The sequence below is a fragment of the Vespa mandarinia genome, chromosome 6 (genome assembly GCF_050613455.1).
Source record: "Vespa mandarinia isolate Hongniang chromosome 6, ASM5061345v1, whole genome shotgun sequence".
NCBI lineage: Eukaryota > Metazoa > Arthropoda > Insecta > Hymenoptera > Vespidae > Vespa > Vespa mandarinia.
The window spans coordinates 2,787,501-2,796,715 of record NC_140815.1 but is presented as its reverse complement, the minus strand read 5'-3'; positions in this window follow the sequence as shown (position 1 = coordinate 2,796,715).

Here is a 9,215-nt window from a genome sequence, read left to right as displayed (position 1 = left end):
CTCCCTCTCTCCCTCTCTCTCTCTCTCCCTCTCTCTCTCTCTCTCTCTCGTTCACGATCAAATTCTCGTTTTCATGATCGTGAAAAAAAAAAATTCATAAAAAAAAAGAAAGAAAAGGAGGAAAATACAAGAAAAGGAAAAGAAAAAAAAAGGAAAATAATAAGAAAAAAGAGGATTACGGATTAAAATTGATCAATCTGGATAGGTTAAAGTATCCAAGAGGAAAATTTTATCAAAGCTTTTTCGATAAACTCGGTAGCCCGTTGTTATACGCTCTTTTCAGGGACGAGAGCATTGTTTGCGATCGAGTAGATAGAGACGCGAGCGAACTCGCACACTGATTTAACGGCGCGTGACTCATATCGCTTTATCGCGTTCACGGAAGTCGCTCGGGCATTCCTTTATTCGAAGTCACCCGAAGATTATCGTGTCTACCTTCGTAACGACCCACGTAATTTCGAGTCTTCGAGTTTACCCTTCTTCTTTCGTCTTCGTTTTTAATGTTGAAAGAAAGAAGAAAAAGGAAAGAAAGAAAAAGACGAAGAAAGAGAGAGAGAGAGAGAGAGAGAGAGAGAGAGAGGGAGAGGAGAAAAAAAAATCGATCCTCCTTGTTTCTCGCAAATAATACAGGAGAGTTCGTTTCGTAATCTCTCGTAAGAATAATAAACGTTTAGAAGTTAAGTAGACTTAGAGTAATAAAATTCCGTCATGAAACATTTCTACGTCGCAATTTATGATCTACGAAAGGTAGGATCAAAGTATCCAAGGTGAACATTTATTTATCTTTATTTAAGAAATTTGTTAAAACGATTTGAAAATTTATTATTGTTACGACGATCAATGGGTTCTCATCACCTTGAATAAATTTTAAACGGGACCGAATGGGAAGGTATCCTTTATCGTTTTGACCCACTTATTTCTTTTACCTTACTTTCCCCTCTTGATAAATCGATCGACAATACGACAATCGGTCGTCGACGTTCGCGGAAACTTTGCTTTTGTCCATCGCGAAAAAAAAATCGACAACTATGACAACGACAACGACAACGACAACGCAATACTTCACTCGAGTCAACATGAACGTTCTCCTTTTTTTCCTTTGTCTACGGTGCGAACGATAAAAATCACACGGCGATTACTAAAATCGATTTTCAAGTCAGTGACACGTTACCCGCGATAAAAACTCGATGAACGCGAGCCAATCTAAAAATAAATTTCCTTTTATTATCGAGATCGACGAACCCGTTATTATTCCATACCGGATATTACTCGTTCGCAGCTAATGCTTTATTTCTCTCTTTTTCTCTCTTATTTTCTGTCTCTTTTCTCTCTTCTTCTTCTTCTCCTTTTTCTTCTCCTTTTTCTTCTTATTCTTCTTCTTCTTCTATTTTAATGCGATAAACGAGTTCGTATCGAAGTGAGTAATATCGAATGCACGCCTCGATCTACCTCAAACTCTTCAGGTCGATGATAATTCTTCTTACGGTACTCTCTGCAAATAATAAGGAAATAAGATCAATGCAAGAGAGAAAAAGAGAGTGGGGATGATTGCGTCAAAAAAAAAAAAAAAGTAATATCAAATCGATATTACTCGTACTCGAAGAAATTTATTAAATCGTACAATAAAAAATTATGTCTATATACCTACCGTTTTATTTTTTTTAAACAATTAACCTTTTAAAACTATCACTGATATGAATAGACACGAACATTTATTTATTTATTTATTTATTTATTTATTTATTTATTTATTTACATGATATCATTAATATGTGATCATTAATTATAAAATAACGAGAGAAAAAAAGAACTTTTAATCGAACTTCTTTGATTTTATTTATCGTTCTCTAATAAATGTATACTGCAATAAAATTTCATTTGTCATTAACATTGACGTAATTTTTATTGTATATAGGTTCGAACGAGAAAAAAAGAAAAAGAAAGAAAGAAAGAAAGAAAATTGAAAAATATTATCAAAAGAAATTCGAGGTCTTATTCGAACGTAATAAAAAGTTTCAAACGCGATCAGTTTTACCGTGTCATCATATCAAAGGGGGATAACTTTTAATGAAAGACCTAAATTCATTTCTGAATCATGTCGTGCGAGACCGACGAGACGAGCGAGTTCGAACAATTAATTTCAACATTGACGATTTTAAATAGTCGAACCGATCGTTTTCCAATCGAGTTCTCGCGAGTCCATCGCAAGTAGTTAGTTATCCATAGAAATATATAGAATAGATCTCATCGAACGTGCGTGTTGGTAACTCCCGGTTATCTTCACGTGCTCTCGCATAATAAAATTCTCTTATAGGTAGGTCGGTAGGTAGGTAGATAGGTAGGTAGGTACTATTCTCGCGCTTGGTCGCTTATCCATGAACAAAAGGTAACGGTTCGCATATTTCATGGACGAAAGGTACGCCGATAAAAGGGCTAACCATGAACGCCGACGCTCTGACACACCGTCGTCCTTTTGTCGATGACGCCTCTAATCCCATTGTTTCTTTCGCATAGTTCGATTCCTCGATTTGCTCCATTGAAACACATCTCTCCCTCTCTTTCTCTCTTTCTCTCTTTTCTTCACACATATACACACACATAAACACTCATGCAATATCTTTCTTCCTCTCGATATAGAACAATATTCTAAAATCGTTTGTTTCTAACTCGCAGTGATGGAACAACTAACTTCATATTTCCTTTTACCCCCAATTTTTCTCTCTCTCTCTCTCTCTCTCTCTCTCTCTATATATATATATATATATATATATATATATATATATATATATTCCAATAACTTCTTCATCCCTCATTGCACACGATAGATATGATCAAGTGTTTGGAATAACACACCAATGGGTTCTCCATACTCTCGATTGGTCCATCACCGAAATGCACCTGCAGCTACCAAAATATGACGCGTGGATGGACGCATAAAAAGCTCGATGTGGAAGGTAGGACAAGGACGAGCCGTGAATTTCCGAGAGAGAGAAAGAGAGAAAGAGAGAGAGAGAGAGAGAGAGAGAGAATGGGGAAAGGGATGGATTCGCGCGTAGGCTATAGAAAAGAGGAGTAAAAGTGGAAAGAGGGAGTTAGGTGGGAGTATAGGGAGAGAAGGGGGAGTGGAGGAAGGGAGGGAGGGAGGGAGGGATAGAAAGGTGGTTGGGATCAAACTGGTTCGCGAATGTATGCAAATAGAAATGTAATCTGGTGTCAGCGGCGCGACCAATAATGTCAATCAAACGCACTGGTGGCCGAAAGCCAACAATGGGGAATTGGCGAGGGAGTATATGGCCCAGAGCGAATATGCAGTATGTAAATGTTGTCATATCAATGGGGATCTGCATATGGATGCAACGCGGCAGATATACCACGGCTAGTTGGTGACACGCGTGCTTTGGCGACATGTGCACTTGGTTTAACCCGTTGTCCCACCCACTTTGAAGATCTTTCCCACCCATCGATTTCGAACCCAGTATCGGCAGGCTGGGTGGCGGGCACTTTTTTTTTTCTTCTTTTCTCTTTTTTTCTTCTTTTTATTTTATTTTATTTTATTTTATTTTATTTTATTTTATTTTATTTTTCTTTTTTCTTTTTTCTTTTTTTTTCTTTTTTCTCTCTTCTTTCTTCTTATCATCTTTTCTTCCTTTTAAAATTACTATACATAGTTTACACGTAGGTAGTGTTGTATTATTATATGTAGATACGAAAAGTGCTACGTCAAACGTTTTATCTTCCATCAATTTATTTCTCATCGATCGTTCGTTCGTTCGTTCGTTCGTTCCTTCTACGATCCTTCGATTTTGTGATTATTATCGTTTCGACGACGATTTCCATGAATTCATCGTGTGTGTGTATATGTATATATATATATATATATATATATATATATATATATATATGTGAGAGTACGATTAGCTATTCTGATCAAGATTATACGCTGATTTACGTAATGTTCAATAATGAATCGTAAATATTTGTCTTATAACATTAGATTAATGAGCACGTTAATCATTATAGCTTTAAGTAAAATTGATTGGATTAATAAGATTTATACAATTTTATTATAATAAACTGGGATATAGTAAAATGATATTCGTAACGATGAGTATTATACGACGTAACTGATAAATCAAAGTTTATTTTCCATTCGCAGATTTTCCTATCTCGCCTGTGAATGCGTATGTTCTATCTCTCTTCTTTTTTTTCCCCCTCTTTACTCGTTGTAATCTCTCTCTCTCTCTCTCTCTCTCTTTCTCTCTCCCTCATCTCTTTCTCTCTTTCTTGCTCGTTGGAAATCGTTAAACGGGAAATAAACTGGAACGTAAGCCAATGTACGTGACGATGCATCGGTAGGACCGATCGTTTAAAAAAGAAAGAAGAAAAGAAAGAAAAAAAAATGAAAAAAAGAAAAAGAGCTTTCAACGTTTTCTCTTTAAAAAGAAAGGAAAAAGAAAGAAACAAAAAAAGAAGAAGAAAAAAATGAGAGCAAACTTTCTCTCTCTCCCTCTCTCTCTCTCTCTCTCTCTCTCTCTCTCTCTCCAATGGCGGTTAGTTACGTCATAATCTTTAATACAAAGCACGCAAACGTCTTGTGGTTCGCATTAAATTCGGAACACCGAATAGAATAGGTACACGACGCTCGATTGGTTTGCGGTTGCATCCCTTGGTAATGAGCCCACGCAGATGGCACGTCTCAGGAAACCCATTAGACCGATTCTAAACAGGAGAACCAATTCGATATGAACCAAATGCTTCGCTTGCAAAACGTACATATACATGTGATCATTATCTTAGAAAATAGTTATGTAAAACGTTTAATTTCGAATCTAAAATTTTACTTTGCCATTCTTGGTTGGTAAAATAGTTGTTAGCAAATATTGAAAAAATTATAACCCATTAATATATTCATACAATGATTATATTGTGTAAGGATATAATAGTAAATTATATATCGATGTGATATATATAATCTTATGTAATAATTTTTTGTATTACAACTAATATATATATATATATATATATATATATATATATATATATATATATTAATGTTTTATAAACAAGAATAATTATATAAAATTAATAAACAATTATTTTATAAATAATTATAACTAATAGTTTATAAGATTATTATATACATATATATAATTTTTTTTTGTTATTACAAATAATATATTATACATTAAGTAAAGAAAATATTATGTTAGTAATAATTACATAAGCTTCACTTACCTGCAGATATAAAAAGAAATAAAATATATATATATATACAAAAAGAAAAAAGAAAGAAAAGAAATTTAGACAAATTTTCAAACACACCGAATACAATACTAAACGGAAAATCATAAGTAGGACGGATATATTGAGGAAATAGATACTGATAATGATCCTATATGTTATGGGCACAATTAGGTGTACAAGGAGAGATACATAGATTATGTATTATAGACATAGATGCTTTCGGCGTGTTCACATTTATTCGATAAAAAAATCAAGTACAATAATGATAGTGGTGCGCGACGGCGGTCACCACTATCGCGCGATCGACGTTCGCATAACGTTTACGATATCATTATCGATAACTATATAAAAGTGAAAAAATCTGTACAATGAAAGACATACGGGTAGCGGAGAGATGCCTCCGTCCCATTGCAAACTCCCATTGATCGGACGCGTCGCTTCGAAGTCTGCATTTTATGCACGATCCAAATGAAAAAGAGAACGATTTACATCGGAGAAAAAAAAAAGAAATAGATATAAACGAGAGAGAGAGAGAGAGAGAGAGAGAGAGAGAGAGAGAGAAGAGTATAAGAAAGAAAGAGAGAGAGAGAGAGAGAGAGAGAGAGAAAGTGAGAGAAGATCGTACGAAGACGATTGCGACTTCGAAGCTTCGTGCCGGTCGGCGGTCGAGCAGCGGACGTGAGAACAATTCGTTAAATTAATCGACCATAGGGAGTAATAATTACAAAATATTAAGATTATCATGAATATAATTAATAATACAAAATATAATAATAATAATAATAATAATAATAATAATAATAATAATAATAATAAAACTTAAAAATAATAATAATACAATAAGTAGAAGAATAAGTATAATAATAATAATAATAATAATTCAGATATAATAATAATAATAATAATAATAATAATAATAATAATAATAATAATAATAATAATAATAATAGTAATAGTAATAGTAATAATTACTCATTCGCGTATAGTATTACTCAAAATCAAACTCAATAAAATTAATAACATAAAAAAAAAAAAATAATGATAAACTAAAAATAAAGGGAAAAAAGAGAAAAAAAAAGGGAAAAAAAAAGGAAGAAAAAAAATTCATCAATAACGTATGATCTGTAGTGACTTAAATAACACAGCTTCGTAATGTTGAAGCCGTGGGTATTTCGAATACCCATCAAATTATAAATTCCATTGCATTATAAAATGAAATCTTATTACAAAGTTTCGTCGCACTTTTTCTCATCTCGCTAACATTTTGCATTCATTGACGAAAATCATTGTAAGTATGAGCGATGGTATTAAAACGAGTAACGAGTAACCCACGGCCACGTACGGTTTGTTTAAAAGTAAACCTTCAACGCGTAATTGAAAAGAAAGAAAAAAAAACAAAAAAAATAGAGGAGAGGAACGAGAAGTAGAAAAAAAAAGGGAAAGAAAAAAAAGGAAAGAAAAAGAAAAAAAAAGAAATTAATAATCCGTCAAAAGTCACAAAAGTGCACGCTTCCCATTTAAATCGTACAACGAATGCATTTTTTATCAATTCTTCTTTCTTTCTTTCTCTCTTTTTCTTTTTTTTTTTTTTCTTCTTTTATTTCATTTTATTTGTCTTTTTTCTTTACCTTATTTCGTTGCATAAAAATAGAAAGAAAGAAAGAAAGAAAGAAAGAAAGAAAGAAAGAAAGAAAGAAAGAAAGGAAGAAAGAAAGAAAGGAAAAAAAAAAGAAAGAAGAAAAATTATAGAAAAAAAAAATAGAAAAAGAAAGTAAATTACTAATAATACAAGGATAAAGGAGAGAGGCGGGGTTCCTCATCCTCTTCGTTCGATAGTTCTCGCTTAGATCACGAATAATAAAATTGAGTAACTTCGAACGATACTCAGACACGATCGATTTTCTCGTGACGGACGCGTCCTCTCTCTCTCTCTCTCTTTTTGTCTCTTTTTCTCTTTTTGTCTCTCTCCTTTGAAAGAAAAAAGATAAAAAAGAAAAAAAAAGAAACGAAATATTAGAGGACGAGTCTCGCCAATTTTCAAGGATATATAAAAATGGATTTCGCAAAACGGAGGTCGTTGTCTCCACTAGTCGATCTGTTTCTTTTTCCTCTCTTTACTCTTTCGCTCGCATTCGCTCTCTTTTTTTTTCTATAGAAAAAATAAAAGAAACGTGACAAAATATATATATATATATATATGTATATATATATATATATATATATATATATATATATATAGCGAACCGGGATATACTCCGCGAAGAAAAGAAAGCGAGATGATAGGGTTAACGGTGATAACAACGTTTAACGATAGTCAAAAGAAGAAGATAAAGAAAAGGGTAGACGGAAGAAGATTAAAATAATAATAAAAAAAAAAAAAAAGAAACTAAAGAAAAGAAGAAAGAAGAAAAATAAGAAAATGAAATAGAAGTAGAAAAGAAAGCTTCTCAAGCGTCGTCGTACGCTCGCATTATTTCCCTCCTCCCTTATTTGGTCGCTTCTTTGGATCGGTCTATGCTGGACGAAACAAATTTTTGTTAACGACACATTTGTTTTTTCTCTTATTTTTTTTTGTTTCTCTCTCTCTCTCTCTCTCTCTCTCTCTCTCTCTCTCTCTCTCTCTCTATTTTTCTCCCACTTTTTGCGTCTCCCACCCTCTCTCTCTTTCTCTTTCTCTTACCCGTAAAGAAGAATCGTCCTTCACCTTTCTATTTCGAATCACTTTTGCTCTCTCTCTTTTTCTCTCTCTCTCTCTTTCTTTCTCTCTCGATTTTTCATTTATTCTTTCTCTCTCTCTCTCTCTCTCTCTCTCTCTCTCTCTCTCTCACTCTCTTCTTATGGTAGGCATGAAGTTCGCGCTTAATGATTATTCGGAGCCCAGACTCTATCACAAGGCAGCCTGCGAGCTTTACAACGGCTTGAGAGATCCCACACCATTTTTTTTCTTTTTGAATTTTTTTTCCTTTTTTTTTATTTGTTTTTCGCGTTTTTTGTCTTTTTTTTTTTATTTTTTTTTTTTATTTTTTTTAATTTTTTTTTCTTTAAATATATATTTTCATAAGAAGTCACTAGCTGTTTAATTTTCGTAGTCTCCTCCTTTTCTACTTAAATCTCTTGTCTTTGTTCACACTCGAATGAGCATGCACACACACACACACACACACACACGGCACACATATACGTACACACACATTTTTTCTTTAATTCTCTCTCTCTCTCTCTCTGTCTATCTCGAGTTTTTATTTGTCCGTCGATATCATTTTTCATATTACTATTATTTGCTTTTCGTTTTTATCTTTCCCACTTGTTTTGTTTATTTCTTTCTTTTCTTTTTTTTTTGTTTTTTTCTTTTTTTTTTTTGTTTTTGTTTTGTATTTCTTCACGTCCCTCGTTAACGAGCATGGTCCACGACATTTGGCTATAGGTAACGTGTTCGTTCACTGAGGTAACTTCAAATTACTCGAAGCTCCTCGTTTTTTCGATTCGATAAGAAAAGACAAATGGATTGTATAGAGATAATTATAGCAAACTCGAAAGAGTTAAAGGAACAAGATGATCGATCATTAATCGCTTCGGTATACCACGAATCAGGAGCTACTGTACACTCATTTTAGATACATTTAAGATGGACTTTTTTCTCATCTTCGTTATTTACTCGATAATAATGCGAGTCAACGCGATCTTAACGAGCCCGGTTCGGGAGACTTGGAAAAACACTTGGAGTTCTGCTCGGAAAGACCGAGAATAAGAAAACTAATCGAGAGGATTGATCGCAAAGTGAAAGCATCGTTCCAGTCGACCGAACTCGCTCCGAGATTCGTTCTTCGAAAAGAAGGAAGGACAGAGCTCGTAAGAGAGCTCGATCGAGATATAATGATTGGCGTTTGAATTTGAAAAAAGCAAAAAAAAAAAAAGAAAAAAAATAACAAAAAAAAAATAAAAAAATAAAAAGATAAAAAAATATCACGACT